Source organism: Triturus cristatus, chromosome 5_1 (genome assembly GCF_964204655.1).
Source record: "Triturus cristatus chromosome 5_1, aTriCri1.1, whole genome shotgun sequence".
In the NCBI taxonomy this organism is placed as follows: domain Eukaryota; kingdom Metazoa; phylum Chordata; class Amphibia; order Caudata; family Salamandridae; genus Triturus; species Triturus cristatus.
The window spans coordinates 65,751,133-65,773,451 of record NC_140587.1 but is presented as its reverse complement, the minus strand read 5'-3'; the positions used below and the strand labels follow the sequence as shown (position 1 = coordinate 65,773,451).

Genomic DNA, 22,319 nt, shown 5'->3' with positions numbered 1-22,319 from the left:
TAACATCTTAATGGTAGAGAGGGTCCCCTGGGTAGGTTACAATAGAAAAAGAATACAAGGGGACTGTGTGGTTGTATCTTTTGAAGACCCTCGGTCAGTAGGACATATTTGCTCGGGAGTGCCTAGAAAAAACGGTTCATTGATTGTGGCAAGACCCCGGGCTTATTTTTATACGCCAACGGAACATCCTGATAACACATGGAGCTGGACAAGGGACACAAATCAAGTTAGGGGTGGAATTGGGTGCGAGTTGTTAAGGAACCCAAATCCTAATAGTTGGGAAAGGGAGGGGGATGATGGCTGGACTATAATACAACGTAGGGCCGGGAGGCCTCAACACGCTAATATGCAGTATTGTGGAGAATGGATGGGCTCGCAGTTCGCTCAACCCTTCATCCCCTGTTACAACAGGTTCAGTGGATTGGAGGCCATTGATTGACTCCCAGTACATGGGGAAGAACATAAATTTACACTCTGTCCATCCGTCTCACCTGTCATTTCTGTCGCGTCTGCTACTAGTCCACATAGGTCATCTGATCAACTAAATGGCTTGTCTCGATTGCTATTGATCGGTACACAGGGGGAAAATATCATATCTTTAAAAAAAACCAATGAAGCCCCAGGACCAATACTTGAAGTTGATCGAATAGAGCATCGAGAGTCAAATGAACAGAACAGTACCAGGTCAGGAGTACCTAAGAGATTAAGCAAAACCTCATCGGCCATTAGATGTAGCTTAAATCAAGGCCTCTCTTTAGCCAAGATTGTGTCATGGAATGTTGCAGGAGTGGGCTCAAAAATAAGTGATCCCGAATGGAACCATTACATAAACTCCTTTGATATTTGTGTTTTACAAGAAACATGGGCTACGAAATCCATGCATAGAGTTGGATATAGAACTTATCAGTTGGACGCAGTCCCATCTGTAAGAGGCCGTCCATCAGGAGGGTTAATAATATGGGTTAGTGTGTCTATTAATATAGTCATCCAGCAACTAAGAATTGATTCTTTAGATATACTTGGTCTGGAAATGGTTACCGTTGATAAACGGGTGATCCATCTTTTTAACGTATATAATCGACCGTGCCCATCATACAAGGACCCGGAAACAAGCACGATTATATGTGGGGACATGAACTGTAATTTTGAGCCCATTGTCGGAATGAATAATTTGTATGAGGATGAAGATAATGTTAATGGTATACCATCCTTATCTAGTAATGGGGCGGTTGTTGGTACTACCCTAGCTTTTCAAATCACAAGGGTACTGGTAAGCCATGGACTGAGGGCATGCAATGGGCGTCTCCCATCTGATAGTCCCAAGGCACCTACTTTTTCGAGACGTAATTGTCAAAGTATAATTGACTATGTTATTGTTTCCGTGGACTTGTGGCCATATACAAAAGACCTGATGGTCAAAGTAAGATCTGATAGTGATCATCATTCCCTCGAAATTAGTTTTGTAAAGAGCTTAATAATGGGGCTGGAAGCCAAAGAGGGAGGATATCAACCAGCCCCAGATAATGTCATATTAAGCAATAATCGTCGGTCTGTTAAATGGGCATATATCCTGGAACAAGAAGATTTAGTGGTAAATATCTATAACTGCCTTACTAATATATTTGATACCTATAATCCCTCTAAAAGCGAACCTGGTCAATTTCTTAAACTACATAAAGAGTTCTTTAAAGAATTATTAGAACTTATGACTAAAAGACCAAAAAAAGGAACGGGTGCTGTGAATTTACAGCCTATAGGTAAACCATGGTTTAATAAAGAATGCCGAATAGCAAAATCAGCTCTGATTGATTCGGTTAAAACCAAAAATTCTCTGGCAGTTAAAGAAAGTAGGAAATTATACAATAAGGTGCTGGCCAACGCAAAGTATTTATGGGACGAGGAATTATGGTCCTGTATGCTGATGGCCGCTAAAATGAAGGACCAAAAGTTATTTTGGGAAACAGTGGCCAAGGGTAACCAAAGGGAGAAAGGCTCAAGAGAGGTTTTCCTTGATGAGGCAACTTGGATAGACCATTTTACGAATCTGTATGCCGCTCAAGGGGCTGAAAGTGCAGTGCAGGAAGAGTATGCTTTGTTGCCCGTAGAGGCCGAACTCACACATATAGTTTTTGACCTAGAGGAAACAGAATTAGCTATTAATTCTGTCAAATACGGGAAAGCTCCTGGGCTGGACAAAGTACCAGGTGACCTATTCAAGCATGAATTGGATGTCTGGGTACCATACCTTAATCATTTGTGCAATACTGTTGCGGCTGGGGAAGCAATTCCGGACACATGGAACGGAGCGGAAATTATTACTGTTTTTAAAAAGGGCGATAGAAGCAATCCTGCTAACTATCGCCCTATAAGCCTTTTAGACATAACCCAAAAAATCTATGCTAGGCATATATTAAATCGTATTAATACATGGTTGGAAGAAGAATTAATTTTAACGAAATATCAAGCCGGGTTCAGAGTAAAAACAGGAACCATTGATCAAGTCCTAAGGCTCTGTTGCTTGTATTGGAAATATGTCACCCTCCGCAAAGGGCACTTGTATGTGGCATTTGTTGATTTACGGGCCGCATTTGACCTTATCCCCCGAGAACTTTTGTGGGAATCATTGAAATCTCAGGGACTTCCACTAGATCTATTAAAATTGGTTATTGGATTACATATGGACAATTATGCCAAGGTTAGGTGGGGTCCAACTGGGGAACTTACAAAAGCTATTCCAATAAAAAGGGGAGTACGCCAGGGGTGTGTACTGGCACCGACTTTATTCTCCCTGTTTGTTAATGATATTCCGTCTTATATGGAGTGCAGTGACAATGATTCACCAAGACTAGGGGGCGAACGGGTCTCGTCCCTTCTGTTCGCAGATGATACCATTCTTATTTCCCAAACACCACGGGGCCTTCAAAATTTATTAGATAGGTTTCAGTCCTATTGTTCCTCGAAGGGCTTAGAAATTAATACTAAAAAAACGAAATATATGGCACTGAGCCCACATAGAAATTTTAAGAAAAATCTAATGTTAAACGGACAGAAGCTTGATTATGTGCAGAATTTTATTTATTTAGGTGTCTCTATAGACTCTTCTTTAGCATGGAGATCACAGCTAGAAAGGACCAAGATAGTCTTCAAACAAAACTGTCTCCCAATTCTCAAGAGACATAAAAAATGCTTGAACAAGGCAGTGACCCCTGCCCTAGAGATTTTCAAGTATAAAGTTCAACTAGCGGTATTATATGGGGCAGAACTATGGGGACCCGCATGTAGAAATACATTTGAAAGCCTTGAGAACAAGTTCCTTAGGGGGTTGCTAAAAATATCTACTAATACCCCATTGACACCCCTCCTTCTGGATCTAAACTTGAAACGAACAGATCAACATGCAATATTAAGACCATTATTGCTGTGGGTCAGACTGTGGACGACTCCAGAATTACTTGATTACAAGAAAGGCCTGAAAGAAGTTATGGATCTCGATAGTTGCAACAAAGTTTATTGGTTCAAGCATGTTAGAAATTGGTTGGGCATGATTGGATTAGCCCATTTTTGGAATGATCCTGAGGCTATGAACTCGTGCTCTAGGAAAATTGTTAAATTATCTTTTTGGTCATATGTGAGCTACGAGTCAGTGTATATAAAAATCCATGGACCACTAACTGAAAATTTTTTATTGTTCAAGGATGTAGCATCTTTTGAACCCTTTCTAGACGAGATTCATCCGCCGTTATCAAAAACTTTGTACCTAAAATTTAGATATGGTACACTTAGAACGAAGGCGCTTGAAAAAAGCTGGGCAAAATCAAGAAGTGATCTTTGTATTTCATGTACTCATGATACTAAGGAAGATGATCTACATATACTTCTATTTTGCTCCAGCTATGCAATACCAAGGAAAAAGTGGATAGTGCCGCTTTGTCTTAAAATTGGTTCAAGATCCTATAAGGAGGCTGGCAGAATTTTAAAAACTGATACTAGCCAGGTGATAGTTTTTGGAGTCAGTAGATTTCTTCTCGCTGTTAATTTTATTAGAACAAAGTTGGGCCTACATTTAAAAAAAAAAGAAAAAACATATATATAAATGCACAACTATTGTTCATTAAATATCTCCAAAATGACCAGGACAATCAAATATTTAATTACCCAACCAGGAGGATGTTGTTGTTGTTTTTATAAAAAAAAAAAACTATGTCCTAGCGGTTAGTGACTTAATACTATTTTAATAGTTCTTAAATTGTATTTATTATTAATTGTATTATTAATTATTGTAAAATTTTAGCCCAGGCAAATTGTGTTTGATAAAGAATTTTGTAACTAGATATTGTGTACTCGGACGCAATGGATATATATGAATAGGTTAGCTTAATTGACCCTGTTACTCTTTTTTGAGCTAGAAAATGTTAAATTGTTAGAGAAACAAATGTTTTTTATTGTATCTTTTATGATGCTAATGCGTCGAAATAAAGATTTAAATGAAATGAAATGAAATGCAAATGCATAATGGTGGCAATGTGAGCAAAAAAACGAGGGATTTAACCCAGATATGTGACTGGGGTGACATTTTTCACAATGTCCAGCATTCCATCCATCATTTATTTGTCTTGCTATAGTCTCCCTAAGTGGGAATGGTATGCCCAGACGTGGGTCCCGTGCCCTCTATGCCACTGGATTTAAGCTACCCTGGCTGATGAAGGGTGATACCCGAAACCGGTCCCAGGATACTTGTTTCCTGGTCCAGGGAGGCCTTGGTCTGGCATTTCGGACTTGACTGTTCCAATGGGAGCAGGGTCAAGACTGATTTGCATATGGCTGGGTCCAAACTGCGGTGACATAATGAGCAAAAGAATGATGGATTTAACCCAGATTTGTGACTGGGCATGAATGTTTGACTATTTTCAGCATTCTGTCCAACATATTTTTGTGTTGCGTGGTAAAGGCATGCGTGGTAAAGGCATGAGTGGTAAAGGCATGAGTGGTAACAACGAACAACCCCTACTGGTTTATCCCCCATCTACCCTACCTGGAAAAAGTAATTTAAAAGATGATAAACAGACACCTAGCCGCCCATCTCAAAAACAACAATCTACTCAATCTCTCTCACACTGGATTCAGGCCTAATCACATGTCAGAGGCTGCCCTCATCGCCACCACAGACAACATCCAGATGATTATGCGCAGAGGGGACGTGCTCATTCCACTGGATGTTTCTGCAGCCTTCAACACCGGCTCCCAACCAAAACCTTATCCCACAGCATCACAAAGCTTTATTGAAGAACCTGTACTTTGCTGGATTTGCTGTTTTCTGATGGGTTGAACTCATTTGGGCAGTCTGACTCCATTCATCTCCAAAGACGTCAACCTCAGTTGCAGAGTTCTACAAGGCTCCTCACTCAGTACCACCCTGTTCAGTGCCAACATGACTCACTTACCATCATCATCGCTGCCATGGAATCAAGAGCATATCCTATGCTGATGACACCCAGCTCATACTCTTCCTCTGCGGCAAGATGAAAAAACACCTTGACCAAATTCTCTACCTGCATGGCCAAAGTTGCCAGGTGGATGAAAAACAACTGCCTCTATCTCAATGCAGACAAGGCAGAAGTAGCAATCTTTGGCAAATATACCTTGCTCTGGAAATCCACCTGGTGTCCTACATAACTTAGAATGGTAATAGGCAACTAGCTCACAATGATCGTCCAAGTGAATGCAGTCTCTATTTCCTTCTTCCACACACTTAAGATGCTCAAAAATATCTTCAATTGGCTCCACACTTACACTGGCAGAATCATCACCAAATCTTTAATCACCAGTACGCTCAACTAGGGAAACACACCAGATGACAGAATCAATCCTAAACTGAACAGAAGACTCCCGACCATATAAAACTCAGCAGCCGGGCTCACCCTTAACCTTCTATCCTGCATGCACATCACCCTGCATCTCAAAGAGCCTCATTAACTCCCAATCCACAAACAAGCATGCTACAAGCTCCTCACGCACTTTTGCATAACATTGGCCACACGTACCTCAACAACTGCATAATCTTCCACAAACCTTTCAGAAACATCCGTTCATCTGAACTCCTACTTGCACACTGTAGTAGAGTAGGATCTGCTTCACATGGGTACCCCCACTTTTTGCTGGTATTTCACTGTTTTTCGACCTTAGTCTGGCTGTGGCCCTGCTAATCAGGACCCCAGCCTAGCTGCTTCCTCTCTAAAATGGTTTCCATGTACATTAGGTAAATTTCTAATTGGATTCTGGAGTGCCTTATAAGCCCCTAGAATATGGTATACTATGTACCTAGGGCATAGGTACCTCAGAGGCCTACCAGGGGCTGAAGCATGTATTATGCCACCCCTGGGAAGCACTCCAAAATGACACCACAGGTCTGTTACTGCAGCCTGGGTAAGGTGGTGCTTGCACCCCTTACAGTGATATAGGCTACCTATATCACTACCATTGCACACACATATAAAACCTATAAGTCACTCCTATGGCAGGCCTTAAGAATCCTGAAGGCAGAGTGCTTGGTGTTTATGTGAGAGGGTGCCCCTGCATGAGCAGAGCCCCTCTGCAGAGTTTGGAGTACCTCCTCTGATGCTGTTTGTGGTGCAGCCTGACCATTTACTCTTAAGTGCAATATAACCTCGCGGTAAATGCTAACTTTGGGATGGCTGCACGGAAACATGTTGTGTTTGGTGTCAAACGCTTTGGAATACTACCTCAGCGGGGGTAGAATTCCACCCTTCTAGAGGGAGAGACATGTTCACACTAGTCTAACCCGATAAGACTTTATACAGTACTGGCATCACAAAATGGATGCCTCTGCCACAGACACAGGTCTGGCCTCCTGCTGCTGACCGAAACTCCGGCAGGGGAGGCCTGGACAATAGGTTTCCTGTCCCAGGGAGGTGTAACCACCTCCCCAGACAGGCAGATGTGTATTGGGACTGGGCGGGAGCACTCTCTGGTGCTTTGAAGTGCTGCACTGGGGGCACACTTGGTGCCCCTGTGCATAGTCTTGTTCAAACCGATTGCAGGGGCTACCTGTCCCTGCTCTGGCATGAAACTGGACAAAGGAAATGGGTGTAACCACCCCTCTTTCCAAACCCTCCCATAGGTAGGTCCCTAGAGTATGTCCAACCCCCAAACTTAGTATAACTATAGGAACCCAGTCCTTACAACTTTAGATCACCCTGGACGAAACTCTGCAACATATATCCTGGACCTTCGACTTTTTATTTCGACTAGAAGACGGAAGAAATATCCCTTGGGGTCAAGGAGTGACTCCCCTGCTTGGCAGGCACCAAAGAAGCAACTGACCGGTCTGCATCGCTGAAGCTCCCGCCGGACGCCGAAGTCTTTGCATCACCAGAGTTGGATTTCCAGACTTCCCCCAGGCTACCCTGAGTCCACAGCAAAGCTGAGGCCCGTGGCTATCGTGGGTGACGAGGAACCGTGACCCCTGGACACCGTGAACATTTGCAGCAACACTATCTTCCTGGTCTTCCTCGAAGGTGTGCTTTGGGCTCCGAGTAGCCCTAGCTTTGAGCACCTCATGCACCGAAGATTGCTGGCCTCCACTCCACGAGTGACCCGTAGACCAGTTTCAAGTGCGACCCCTCAAGGCTCCTTTGCGATCGCTAGTCCGTTGGCTAGTAGGTCCCCACGAAGGCAACTCCTCTTCTAATTGGGCTTTCCTGGTTGCTCCAGATGTGCCCCAACTTACCCTTGCTGAGTGAGTCCCTCAGACCTTGCTGGTCTGCACCGCAGTCCTTCCTGTGATTTCCAGTAACTTGCTGTTGCCAAGGCTTGTTGGGTCCAATCTGGTCGCTGACACCGCAGCACATGACAGACTTTGTGGGACAGCTTGAATCCAGCTCCTGGTCATCATCGGCATCTCCTGGACCTCGTGGTTGAAGAGTCAAGACACCCATCAACTCACCTGAAGCACCTGACATCTGTGGGCATTGGTCCATCGTGGCCCTGGTCACTGGCAAGTGACCCAGACTCTGTCCCCTCTGCTTTCAGGTTCCTTCCATCCTAGATCCAGGCTTGGATCGCTTCGGACACTTCTCCTCTTCACGGCAGCAGCACTTCTTCGCCAGCTTCCATTGAAATCGATGACGTGACCCGACACCAAAAGACACCTATGCACCCGACTTTCCTGGGTGAGGTAACACGAGTACTCTGGTGCTCCCATGGGTGCTAGCCCTAGAACTCCCTAAGTCCAAAAGGGTTTGGTCCTAACTCGATTCTAAGTGTCCCTAGTCTTTAAATTTCCAACTGCGACATTGCCCATAGAAGCTTACGGGAACCCGTGGTTGTGTTTACACACTGCACACGGCCCCGTGGGTCCCCTGTGTCACTACCTTGGGTGGTTCCTTGGGGGTCCCAGCTATTCTACAGGCTCTAGGCCTTGTGTCTAGTTCAGTCGTGGTTCTTATATCACTTTTTTGGTATATGGTTTGGTACGCCCCTAGGGCCCAAACGTGTATTTGTGCTTTTACTGTTGATTGCTAACTTGTAAATTAAGTACTTCGAACTCCAGTCTCATAAAGAGACTAGAGGGGTGTGTTTTATCTTAAATACCACTTAAATACATGTATTTTAAATATATACCTGGTGTGGTTGTCCTTTCATTTGGTCATTCAAGAGATTATAGACTGGTAAAACAAGCTCCTTTACATTCCTTCAAGACTTTGCCTGAAGGCTACTCTCCATAGCTACCACTAGGATAGCTTTCAATAAAGGTTGTCTTTAACCTATCACCATAAGGGGTTGTTTGGACTGATACAAGGTGCCCACTATAAGTAGTGGACAGCATATATCAGGCCAACTTCTCACACACACCACTCCACATATGAAGAACCAAATCCAATAGTCATGCCTTTTACTCCCCTTCTCCTAAAGCCTGGAATGGCCTACCCCTGCATATCAGAGCCGCCTACTGAGTTTTTGAATTCTGCAAGGAACTGAAGACCTTGCTCTTCAGCCAGCACGGCTCTGGCTTGGCCCACTTAGCTCCTGCCTCAGCGCCAACAAATACTCTAGGGTGAGTCAGCGCTATACAAATGAATATAACTTAATGTAACGTAACATAACAAAACACAACTCAACACAGAACAAAAACATTACATTATAACAACTCAACACAACATAACAACACAATACAACTTAACAGCACAACCGCACAACATAATATAACAACATAGCATAACAACAATAACATAACAAGACAAGGCAAGACCTTTAAGGTCTCCTGCATCACAGTCTTGAAGGACTGCTCCGTCATCTTCACGGTCTGGTGTAAACTCGTCAAGGACACCACTCCAATGAAGCCAGACTTCTTGTCAAACAGACCCTCAATATTTAGTTGATGTCAAATCAGTAGGATCCAAGCATTAATCAAGAATTTCCAAAGGAGATTAAATTAAATTAAGCCTCTTCAGTGCTTGCTCATAGACTCCAGAACAAAGGGGCTTATTTACGAGCACCTTGTGTTGATGGAGCGCCATTTTTTGAAGCTCCAGCAGTGCAAATCACAATATCGTATCTATGAGGTCATGCAAAGCCACTTATGTGGATTTGAACGTTCTGATAGAAATGGCCAGCGCAAATCGCTACATTGCATTCCTCAGTACTTGGGAGGTGTCCATAGGCATTGCAGTGGGTTTTCCCATGCAACACCCATGGATTTTGTAGTTGCCGAGATTTACAAGATCGTGTAAACCTTTGGAAGTGCCAAATCCTTCCGCCTCCCGAGGTGAGGTGTAACAAGGAGAAATATCTTTATTTTCCTCTTTCTATGTGTGCTGCATTCTGCCATTTCACTTTGGCGTAGGTCAGGGCATCAAGTTGAGTTGCTGCGCTGCCCTACGCCAAATCCCAGTAAATGAGGACCAAGATATCTCTGTTTCGGAGAGCCCCTTACCTTTTGCAATTCTATGATACCAATTTAAACCCATCTGACCATTAAGACGTTCAAGAGCATCCTAAAACTGACTTTCCACCAACACGCACTGAAAAGATAAATACAAGTGAAGATTAAGCTAATGGATTTACCACAACGCTACCTCTTTTCCTAAGCGTGCTACACAATAAATATTTGGCTCTTTTTACAGCAGTCCTGACTACCTCTTACTGTCGCCAAAGTCCTTAAAACACCCAAGATAAAGTAAATACATGACAATGAACTGACGTAGAGATAGTCTCTTGGAGGGTACACTCCGGGTGCGGAGTGGAGACTCCACACTCAGGGCGGAGACTCCTGACCAACTGCCTACGTAAGGATACTACTCATAGCTAACCTTTGTGAATACCAACAATTGTAAACTTAGACTTTTGGTTTAAGTTTACCTTTGTGAATTCCGAAAGTCGTAAACTTAGACTTTTGGTCTCAGTTTACCTTTGTGAATACCGAAAGTTGTAAACTTAGACTTTTGGTCTAAGTTTACCTTTGTGAATACCGAAAGTCATAAGCATACCCTTTTGGTCTCAGTTTACCTTTGTGAATACCGAAAGTCGTAAACTTAGAATTTTGGTCTAAGTTTACCTACCGAAAGTCGTAAGCATAGACTATTGGTCTAAGTTTACCTTTGTGAATACCGAAAGTCGTAAACTTAGACTTTTGGTCTAAGTTTACCTATTGAAAGTCGTAAGCATAGACTATTGCTCTAAGTTTACTTTTGTGAATCGGGCCCCAAGTCTTTTGTTGGCCCTTGTTTAAGATTGAGCAATAAGGGTTATCATTAACATCAAGGACTCTATTCACAAAGGCCCTCTGTATTTATGGTGGAGGCCCCTCAGTCATGAGGGATTCTCTGCACCCTGGGCGGAGTCTCCGCTATGAGAATTCGCATTGCAGAGATTTGGCCCCAAGTGTGGAGACTCCCTCACAACTGCGGGGCCTCAACCATGAGCGTGCGTGTCCTTTGCGAATCAGGTCCTACGTTAGCATAACTGGAATTTTCCACACAAGATATAATTTGTTGAGTGTTTTATATATATATTGACCTGAAATTTAAAGTTGTAACCTGGGTGTAAATTACTCCCTGAAAAGCAGAAACATAGTGATATATGTAGTTTCTGCAAACTTTGAAAGGGAAGTTGTTGCCTTTAAAGTGCAGCACAGCCTCTATCTAAACATACAACAAAACTCCTGTATAAACTTCAGCTGCTACAAAATATTGCGGCCAAATTGCTACGGGCACATCCAAGTTCTCCCCAATTTCCAAAGAGATAAAAAACTTGCACTGGCTCCCGGTGAGGAACCGGGTGAATTTTAAATCACTTTGTATGGTCTTCAAAGGACTTCAAGGCTTGGGACCAGATCATTTAAGACGCCAGTTTTAATGGTATAGACCGACAAGAACTCTCAGATCACTGGAAGCAAAACTGGTCGTAGTCCCACCCACAAAAAAAGCTCAGTGGGGTGGCAGAAGCTTCTCTTCATGCGCAGCAAAAGTCTGGAATGGCTTGCCATTACATCTGAGAAATGCCACCAATCTTCTAGCTTTCAGGAAAGGGCTGAAGACCTGGCTTTTTGATAAATAAACCGTCTTTTTTCTAGCTCTGCGTTAGGGAGAAGTAAGTAGCGCCAGGACACCTCCGGGTAATCGTGTGCTCTAAAAGTTTCCATAACATAATACATTACATTACACTGTGGTTTCAATGTGCCTACTATTTCACAAGGAGTGATGTTCTTAATTCTCAAAAGTTCAAACCACATTATTCAGAAAGAACAGTGTTAGAGCTGTCCAGGGGTGACAACTGTGCACATTGTCCTGTGGGGAACTGTGTTTACAGCCACTTGCACAGCATATCATCCATCATCCACACTTTACGCTATAACATCACACAACCACACTCACTGCTGTGCATCCACTCACCTTTACACTCTTACACTCTGACCATCACATCTATATGACACCAGCACATCAACTGCCCTTGCACTTGCCACATAGCCCTCATTGCCTCACCCTTGCCCCATTTGCACTATCACATTGACTGGCCATGCACTCGCCACATAGCCCTCATCACCTCAGACTTGCTACATTTACCCTATCACATTGACTGAGGTTGCAATCGCCACATAGCCTTCATCACAGCACATTTGGCACATTTGCACTATCACATTGACTGATGTTTTACTCGCCACATAGGCCTCATCACCTCACACTTGCCTCATTTACAATATCACATTGACTGAAGTTGCACTTACCCCATAGCCCTCATCACATCACACTTGCCACATTTACACTACACATTGACTGACGTTGCACTTGCCACACAGCGCTCATCACATCACACCTGCTGCATTCACTAAATCACATTGACTGATGTTGCACTTGCCACATAGCCCTCGTTGCCTCACACTTGCTACATTTACCCATCACATTGACTGAGGTTGCAATCGCACCATAGCCCTCATCACATCACTCTTGCCACAATTACATTATCACATTGACTGACATTGCACTCACCACAGGTGTTAGGGCTGGTGGGCCAATGCTTTGCTTTGGTGATCCTTTTTTCCTTCCATTCTTTATCCTTTTTTATAATATTTTTGGCAACATTATGTTTTCAGGTTATAACAACTCAGATCCATTGTTGGTGCCCATTGAAAACATATTTACCCATGATGTTCATTAAAAATGAAAAGGGTTTCCATACTTGTGCTTAGTACCTGCTAGGAAGATCCATATTGTTCCACTAAACTTGTATGTGATAGTTAATATATTTTCAAAACACTAACTTTATTTTTTCAAGCATTGGCCACCACATTTAGGAAGTGGTTAGTTTTCTTTTTAAAGTGTGCCACATGCATGTAATACAAAATATAAAAACAAAAAAAATGACATTGCACCAGCTTGCCAAGGTCAGACCTACTGGTTTTGCCAATGCTTGTTTCAGGAGAGTCTTCATGAGACCAAGGAGGCAAATCACAGGGATTTTGTTCCTCAGTTCCTAATTGTCACATGGGGAGAACTGTGGATAAGATCCCTAGTCCTAGCAGGATTGACTCAGCCTTTCAACCTTCCCGGGCTGATAAAACGAGTATTTAAAATGCGGCTGTATGAACACTTCTCCCTGGTCACAATTAATTCTTTGGTGTGAGCTATATAAATGGTCATTACTATTTCTATGACTAACTAATCACACCTTGAATGGTAAATACCATGGCCAAGATCACACAGAGAGATTTTGCTGATTTCAAAACTGCACTGATTAATCCAGCACTGTAATAGAAGGAGCAGGGCTGGAACGCTAGGTGTAGTTCCACCGACCTTGAAGTTCAATAAACACCACGCAGCTTGAGAAGTCTTTATATTTATTCATTAATTACAGAATTATAGGACGTTTATGTTTATTGCATAAGAACAAGGGGAGATAGAGACTGTTTTAATATTGATCAAGTGTATGAGGTAGCTAGCATTTTATTTTGACATTTAAAGAGCAGTAAGGGGGTCTTCATTCTGATATCTCATTCTTTCCTGCTCAATTTCTCTTCTTTAATAATGCGAGTGACACAGGTAGTTCGACCTCCTTTGACCTGCGCCATTCCACCTAGGAAAAAAATGAATAGCATTGTCATATTTTGAATGACTAAAATGAAAGTCAATGCTGATTTTTAAGAAACTCTAAATGTTCAATGTTGTATAAAGGCCAGAGCTACCTCTGCTCAAGGATAAACTCTTACACACCATGCTCTGCCCATGGTCTCCTAGACTGGCACAGGCACCCCTTAATGATTTAAGGATTATGTTGAACATGTTCACATTACCTCCATCCTAATGGAACTCCATTGGCTCCCCTAGCCCTCCAATACCATGTTCAAAAGCAGCAGCAGAATTTACAAAGGAATTATGAAAAGAACCCCTGCTTATCTTGCAGACAAGCTCATAATTTCTTGTGGTTTGTGGTATACTTTCAGCCAGGACACCATCAGACTGCAGACAAACAAGTGTAAAACAGTAAACAACAAGACAGTAGGCCTTTTCCATCTACGCACCCAGGATCTGGAACAACATCCCTGTGTTGATCAGGCCCACCCAAACCCTGCTCTGATTTATGAAAGAGCTGAAGATGGGCCTCTTTAAAGAACACTACATCACAGTGCATAAACCGTACACAACCCAGTTCCATCTCCTCTCAGTCATTCATGTTCTTCTTGTCTCTGACCATGTGCAGTACTCCACTGACCTTCTGGCTTGGTCTGTGATATAAAATCGCCACATACATACATAAATACAGATGAAACTGATGAATCTGAAGTGCCTGAATTTGAAACATTTGGTTTTTGGTGTCTTGCAGATTTCTGCAAGGAGTTCCTATCTCATTGTGATCCTATTCTTTCACTACAGATAAGGAAGATTCAATCACACATTGGTTAAAGATCTTTCCAAATCTCCATTTCACAAAAAGACATGTGATATTCCCACTTTGTGTCCATGTTCTTCCCTTTCACACTGACAGACATCAGAGATACTTAACATTAAGTGTAGAGGAAACTTCTTAAAATGGCCCTGGGTAAATGATATACCACTTTACAAGAGACTTAAAAGAAAACTGAATATGTCAATTGCGTATACACCAATTTCATCATGTTAAGGGGAGAAGCCTATGCACTTTAGAAGTGTTAGGCACTGGTAAGGTGCTCAGAGTCCTAAGGTCAACAAAAAGATACAATAAAAAGTAGAGGTAAGTTGGCAAAACGTTTTGGGGGAGACCACATTAAGGATGACAGGTCTAACATTGAGCAACAGCTCCATTATGAATGTTACAAACTGGGCATGTCAAGGATGACATGGGTGTGGTTGACCATTTGAGCATAAACACATTGAGAGGCAATGATTCAATCCTAAATTGGATGTATAGTTTTCTATCTATTGGATCAGTAATATAGTCCAAATAATGTTTAAAGATACTAATGGTCTTAAATTCGGCATGATATTATTAAGCCCATCAATTTGATAAAATCTGTCCTGCTTAGCTATCTCTTGCAGTACTTCAGCATAAGGAGCTAGTTCCAGTGTGGCTCTCAACCTCTCAAGAGCAATAAGGGTCTGATTTTTGCTTCATCTAGAATCAGTTTCCTCCCCATGTCAAGTTTGGGTGGATATATCCGTGTACTGGAGGCAAGAGAGACTACATTTTTCAGAAACATATTTTTTGATCTAGACATGTCTGCTAAATTGTGGAAGTCACAGAGCTCTGCCCCATAAATGGCAGCACCCATGGCCTCCGAATCATAAAGCTGTAGGGCTGGAGCAATTGGCTTACTATGCAATGTGAGGTTTTTTTTAATATAGTGCCCACAATTTGTTTAAGTTTTAGGGAGACTTTTTTAATATGCATTTTCCATGACATTTTATATGATAACCTGTAAAATTAAAGAAGGCTGCTTCTTCTAACTCTGCTTCTCCATGTTTCACCCTCTCTTTGTTCGATTTATGTTGGTTGGTCCTATACTTAATTTTAGGGGTATTTACTAGTAGGCCACGCAAAGACAACATACTAAAAACGATTCAGTAAGTGCTGTATTCCAATTGAGTTTGGGGCAGTAGTAGGGTGTCATCAGTGAAAAATAGAGTTGGTATTTAACTCTAGCCAAAGCTGGAGCATCAGTAGCATGCAATGACAGAAAATGTACTAGAACGTTCAAGTACAGAGAGAACAAGGTGGGAGGCAGAACAGAGCCCTGATGAATGCCCTTGCTAATGCGAGCGGGGTTTGTAAGCTGACCCAGGTCACCCCATCTTACTCTGGTACAGCTGTCCTCATGGAGCTGAATTACAATAGAGAGCATGTTTAAGGGCATCCCCATGTCCCGTAGCACTCGCCACAACTTCTGACTAGAACAAAGGCTGATTTCAAATCGACAAAGGCCAAGTATGAGTGGCCCTTGCCAATTATCACCGTCTTCCATTACAAGATCATAAATCAGAGACCTGATCTTTCTTCCTAGTTTTCCTCCTAAATCCAGCTTGCAGTGTGGAAAGTATTTTGTTGTCTTCAATCCACTCATAGATTTTTGAATAGTGTCAATTAAACTTATTGGCCTAAAATTTATGGGCACATTTCTATCTCTCCTACTATAGATTAGCACAACTTTAACTCCTTTCCAAGAGCTCAGAATGGGGGCTCCCCTTGCAATTGCATTGGTCAGTGCTGGGATATATTTGTGCCAGTTTTCTTTGTCAGGGATAAAATGTCTCCTGGTATACCATTGGGTCTAGGTGTTTTCCCACATGGGATGGCATCAAGCGAGCTTTTTATAACGATGAAGTCAAATACCAGTTCATCCTGGTTCAAAGCTTCAGGCCACTGCGCGTCACGATTGGGGGTTTGAGATTCATCTGTGTATAAAGCCTTCTAAATGATTAAACCAGTCAAGTGGCAAGATATAGTTATCAGGTTTTGATGTACCTCCTCCAACCCCCCACGACACCAAGGACCAGAATTTACGAGGATCTTTATCAGCGCATGATTTAAGCAGATCAGGCCAGGTCTTCTCATCCCAATCCTTAAAAGCCTTATAAGGGTATTTGTTTGTTTGCCTTCCTTGAAATATTTATCGGTCCTAGGCGTTTTGATCCAATCACCAGTGCTAACTGCCTTTTGGCCTGCCTACACTCCATGTTAAACCAGAAGTTATTATTATGAGATTCACTCTTAGTTTGTACGGTAGGAGCTTGAAAGTGCAGGACTATATGGCCAAAGACGTGTGAGTGGATGCATGTGGCTTTGTTTATTTTATGATCCTCAGTCAATACCATGTCTAGGTTGGATGTGTGCTTAGTAGGTCTAAGCAAATGGAAGACAATGTAGCAGGTGATACGGCTAGCTGATGTCATTTAAGTATACGCGTGTTATTGGCTATCTGAACATCCATACTTAACCTCTGCTGCAGGGATTCAGAGTGTTCCATATTTTACCTAAAATGATGACATATAAAGGCATAGAGGGTTGTGGGCACTCTCACTCGTCTTCTTGATTGTCATATCCCCCACTTGGTGCCATATTCTAAGACCAATCAACATGTAATCGATGCAACTCTTGCAATTGGGGTTGGTATATGTAAAGGCCTTTCTGACGACAGGGCCGGTCATTGAAGTGCTACTTGGGTCAATTTTTTAACGGAAGCTAGGGTCCAGATGTAATAATATCAAAATAGCAATCATCTCGTTACGATTCACTGTGAATCCCAATTAGGGATTCGCTAATCCTAATGTATGGAACTCATAGAGTTTCATTTAACGATTCCTAGTGGGTCGCAAATCAACCTTCCTCATGAATTATAATGAGGCAGGTGGCAATTTAAGAACCCATTAGAAGTCGCTAAAATCACAGGTATGTTGGCCGGCTGGGGTCAGCAGACAACCGTCTCTGTGATTGCTTTTAGGCAAAGCAATATTTTTTTATGCGGAGCCTACAGGGTGCATGTGCTGTCTGCAACACCTGCTGTAATCAATAAAACGATGCTTTTCCCGCCTACTACTTACCATGTGTTACCTCCGCTGTCGCTCTTCTTCGCTGCCTCCTAACTCGTTCGCTTTGCTGATATGTCACTTCCGCCCAAGGCTGAGGCACACCGGTAAAGTACAGTTTATTACGCTTTCCTTCTTCAGCTGTTGTGTGGAAGCACTCTTTTTCTTTTGTTACTTTTCACCGCACTTGTTGCTGCCTATATGTACTGTCCTTGTCTCTGTGATTACGTTTTAATTCATAGAGTTTGCCGTTGAAGCATTCCTGCTCTGCCACTGACAGCTGCCCCCCTCTCTATCGTCCTCTTTGTCTCTCTCTTTCTGTCTCTGTGTCGCTCCTTCACAGTTGCTGAAATCTGTGACTTCTAGAAATGGCTGTTACTCTCTCTCCCCTCCCTGTTCCTTCATTTGTTCCCCTCTTTAATGACTCTTGTATTTTGCTCAACTCTTATTAATAACGTGAGATTCTATTTTTATGTTGGAACACCCAGCACACCATGTGGCTGCTCTACAATTAATTAAAAACCTGATTTGACGTGATTGAACTGACGACGGCTCATTGCTGCTCGAAATCGTTTTTTGCACAAAGTAGCTTACGAATAAGGCGAGCAGGAGCAATGGAAACTAGAACTGAAGTAATCCAGGAAATGTCACCGGAAACACTGCTGCAAGCAGGCCAGGCCTGGCCAATGGCTGCCGCAAAAAAAGCTTCAGAAGGAAAGCATTCCTAAAAGCTGGACTTTAATGACAAGGCACTTTTTTATGATGAACAGATCACCCCTCATCCTCCGCAATATTGCTGGTAATGTACATATATTGCCTAATGTGTCTATTTCCGGCTTATGTGTGCTATCTGCAGGACAAAAGTTCAAATGCTGGAGGACTGTCTCCGAGTTTCATCTTTCCTGTGTCGATATTATCTAGACCTGAAAGATTAGCAATCTCCGTTTACAACGAAACATAAGAGCAGCTTTACTGCATCAAGTTTCGTTGACAGAAAATTGCACCTCAAATAAATACTGACTACGGTACTGCCATGGTACAAGGCATCTATAAAAATATGTTATTATTTCCCGTTCCTGTCCACCGCAAGGTCTGGCAGTATATCCAATAAATCAGACATGCTGTCAATTCAACTCAATTCAATTCAATTTCTTGCTTTATTTAAATTTTGGATGCAAATCATAAAAGCGTACAATAAAATAATCATTCATAACAAACATACAATGAGAAATACCAATCTTAAAAACATAATATTTACAAGTTAATAAAAAAAAATGTATACCCCACCTCACCTTTTATGAGGAATCTGAAAGGGCATATACACGGCAATTATTTGATTCTTGGTTAAAACGATTCACAACCAACAAAATACATCCATTAAAGTTAAAATGACATTGGCGGATCTCCGTGTCATGTTAGTCTAAATTCCTACGATAACAGACAATACATTTCAGAAAACTAACTATTATAAATACCAACTGTTCACCCTCCAGCATCTGTAAGAAAAGTAAGGCTGGCCGGCATTGTCTATAACCAATACGCCTTAGAAACGGAATAAGCCATTTTTTTCTTGGTTCTGTATAAAATTTACAAAAAAGAATGGTATGCAGAGTCGATTGTAGAGAGATGTCATCACAGGGACAGGAAGAAAGTACCTTAGCCCAGTTATTACGCACTGGAAATGTAACCATTCGATGAAAGAAATTCATCCTAAATCTTACCAATAGGTAACGCTCGTAACTCGTGATATTTAAAGTAAGGTACGGCTGTATTGTAGGCACCAGTTGTACCATTAAACTGTGGGTAACAGAAGGTTTGGCAATTTCGCTCATCAGTCTCAGCTCCTCCAAATGGGCGAGACCTTTATTTTTTAGAACCTTCCTTGAAACCTCACGTATTGAGGAGGGATTATGATAATATTTATCCCAACCCAGGTCGTGAAAGAAGCTCGCAATGTACCACAGTCACCTGGACCTACGAACATTATCCATGGTTAGACAATCAGACAAAATAGACTGAGAGAGGGTTGCTTTGTCTGAAGACCAAATCCTACGCCATAATAAAAGTGGTTCGACTTTGGCTAGGTCCGTCACATGAACTAGACCCAGCTCTGTATGACAAGCGAAGGTACCTGCACTCCCAGGAACTGCAAGAAGAAACCTCAGAAACGAATTTTCAACTTTCTGAATGGTATCTATACCCACAAAGCCCCAAAGACCCGCCCCGTACAAAGCCACAGATAGACATTTAGCTTTATAGATCACAATAATTTCAGGGGGAGCTCTATTTCCCAACTTCCTGGTGAAATTGGCAAGGGGTGTAGTTGTTCTTAAAAAAAGAAGTTTTCTTGTTTCTACAGCCGATTTCCAGGATAGTTTGTGATCTATTGTTATGCCTTGATAGGAATATTTTTGTGTGGTAGCTATTTTTTCTTGGTTCAGATAAATACCCCTCATTTTACTTGTTCTTTTGTGGCAAGAACTTGCCCTCATGACAAAGGTTTTACTGATATTTATCTTCAGGTCGAGGCTTGCCATAAATGTGGAATATCTATTCAGATTCTTTTGAAGTTCACGGGGGGTACGGGCTAAAATAACGGTGTCGTCTGCATAAAGGAGTGCAGGTATTGGACGGTTGTTCACCATTGGGAGATCCTGAGAGCCCTTCAACATCTCTCTTTCCAGCCCATTAGTATACAGGGTAAAGAGGAAAGGGGCCAGGACACACCCTTGCCTAACCCCTTTTTCTACTGGGAAATCTTCCGTCAACTCCCCCCCCACCCCATAACGCACTCTTGCAGTGGCATTTGCGTAAAGTTCCCTCATAAACTTGACCAAGTTCAGTGGAGCCCCCATATCAGCCAATGCTGTCAATTCAACAAAGTAAAACGTCTGGTTTTTTTTGCCTTTTGACATTTACCTTTAAAGAAACACTTTTACTGGAAATGTCATCTTTTTCTGTCATTTTTCTGTTTGGAAGTGCAGCCTGGACGGAGGGGAAAAAAGTTCACAATACCCAAAAAAAAATAATTAACAAAATAAAGTAAGACGTGATTGCAAAGTGGCCAGATTGGTTTGATTCACACCCAAACACATTAGCGCCACTTTACAGAGTTTGCTACTGAAGCGCTACTTTCGTTTTGTTTGAATTTAGTGATATCAACATAATGTGAAGAGCTGGAACAAGGGCTGCACACAGAGAAGAGAGAGGTCATTTAATTGTCAGCAGAAATTCTTAAAATAAACAGACTTGGGGGCATATCTACAAGCCGGCGATATAAAATGATCGCCGCTTTTGCGGGCGTTTTCGGCCAAAAAGCGGCGATAATTTTATCGCATTGGGGCATATTATCAAGGACGGCGATACAATTATCGCCGCTTTAGCGGCAGAAAACTGCTGCTAAAGCGGCGATAATGGGCTTGATATATGCAGCAGAGAATTCCCATAGAAGCCCATGTTCTCGTGTCAACATGGGCTTCTATGGGAATTCTCTGCGGTATATTATCAAGCCCATTATCGCCGCTTTAGCTGCAGTTTTCTACCGCTAAAGTGGCGATAATTTTAACGCCATGCTTGATAATATGCCCCTATATTAGCAAGGTCACGCTATCGCGTAAAACCTTGCCTTAGCACCTGAATTCCTACCGCCCATCTTTGCATCTCCAATGAGATCCAAAGTGGGCATTCCTCCACAGGATAACGTGAGAAATGTCGCTAAGAGACTTTTCTCCTATTATCAAGCCTCACGCAAAGCAGCATAGCGACAAGAAAAGTAGCGATAAGCTCTGTTATCGCTACTTTCCTTATGCCTGCTTTGAAACTGACTTAGCCATGATATCCTATGGACTGTGGATATCATGGCTAAGTTTGCCTTGCCCTATCAGCAAGCTATCACCAAACTTCGTGGGATTGTCGCTGGGTTTCCAGCGATAATCTCACGTTTGGCAGTTAGTGCTAGGATTTTTATCGCTTTTGAGATAAGCATTGCTTATAGCACGCTATCTCAGCGATAAAAATCCACGCTAGCCGGCGATAACTATCCTAGCGCTAAGTGCGCTTAGCGATAATTATTGCCGGTTGTTGCTGATATGCCCCTTGGACCCTTGTATTTTGCTCAATTCTTATTAATAAAGTGAGATTCTACTTTTATGTTGGAACACCGAGCACACCATGTGGCTGTTCTACGGCTCCTAGAGCAATGAATTAAGAAAAAAACGATTCAACACAATTGAATTAATAATCGCCCCCATCCTCTTCAAATTAATTGGTCATGTGCCTACGGCTATTGCTACTCATGATGTAATTGTTTTTGTTTACCACATTCCTTCATCCCTAACTGCCTTTTCTAACTGGCATTAAATGAATACTGTCAGCCTTGCCCTGGAGGATTGTTGTGATCCATTCAGAACCATTTTAATAGCCAACCAAGAAAACAAATCCACTCCACACCACATCATTCCACCCAGCACATTTTCATAACTAACAATTCCAATCCAACCCAAATAATTCCACTCCACACCACATACATACACTCCACTCCAAACCAAAACACATGGCTACAAGACATCAATAGCTCTAACTCTCGCAAGTGTGAGACCTATTGCATTGCAAATGCTTGTTTTTAAATACAGCCCCTTTTCCTTTAAGGAAAATTTAGTGCATTTAAAAAAGAAAATTGAAAAAAAGAGTTCGAAGTGGTCCATGTTTTTACAAATATTCGCAAAGGAGAAGGGGTCCCTTCTCATTTGCAAATTGGTTACCTCCTACTTGAAGTAGGTGGTAAAGTGTGAATGTTTAGTGACCCCATTT

The 22,319-nt window shown here is 42.2% G+C and overlaps 1 protein-coding gene across 1 annotated transcript in view; it reads right to left on the bottom strand.

Annotated features, from left to right (window-relative positions):
* Window positions 1–13,334: 13,334 nt before the first annotated feature.
* Window positions 13,335–22,319, bottom strand: part of LOC146830192 (lymphocyte antigen 6E-like) — a 116,908-nt gene continuing 107,923 nt past the window's right edge. Inside the window, exon 4 of the mRNA XM_085604026.1 lies at window positions 13,335–13,587. The gene's annotated coding sequence lies outside the window, so the exon portion shown is untranslated. The remainder of the gene's footprint in view (window positions 13,588–22,319) is intronic.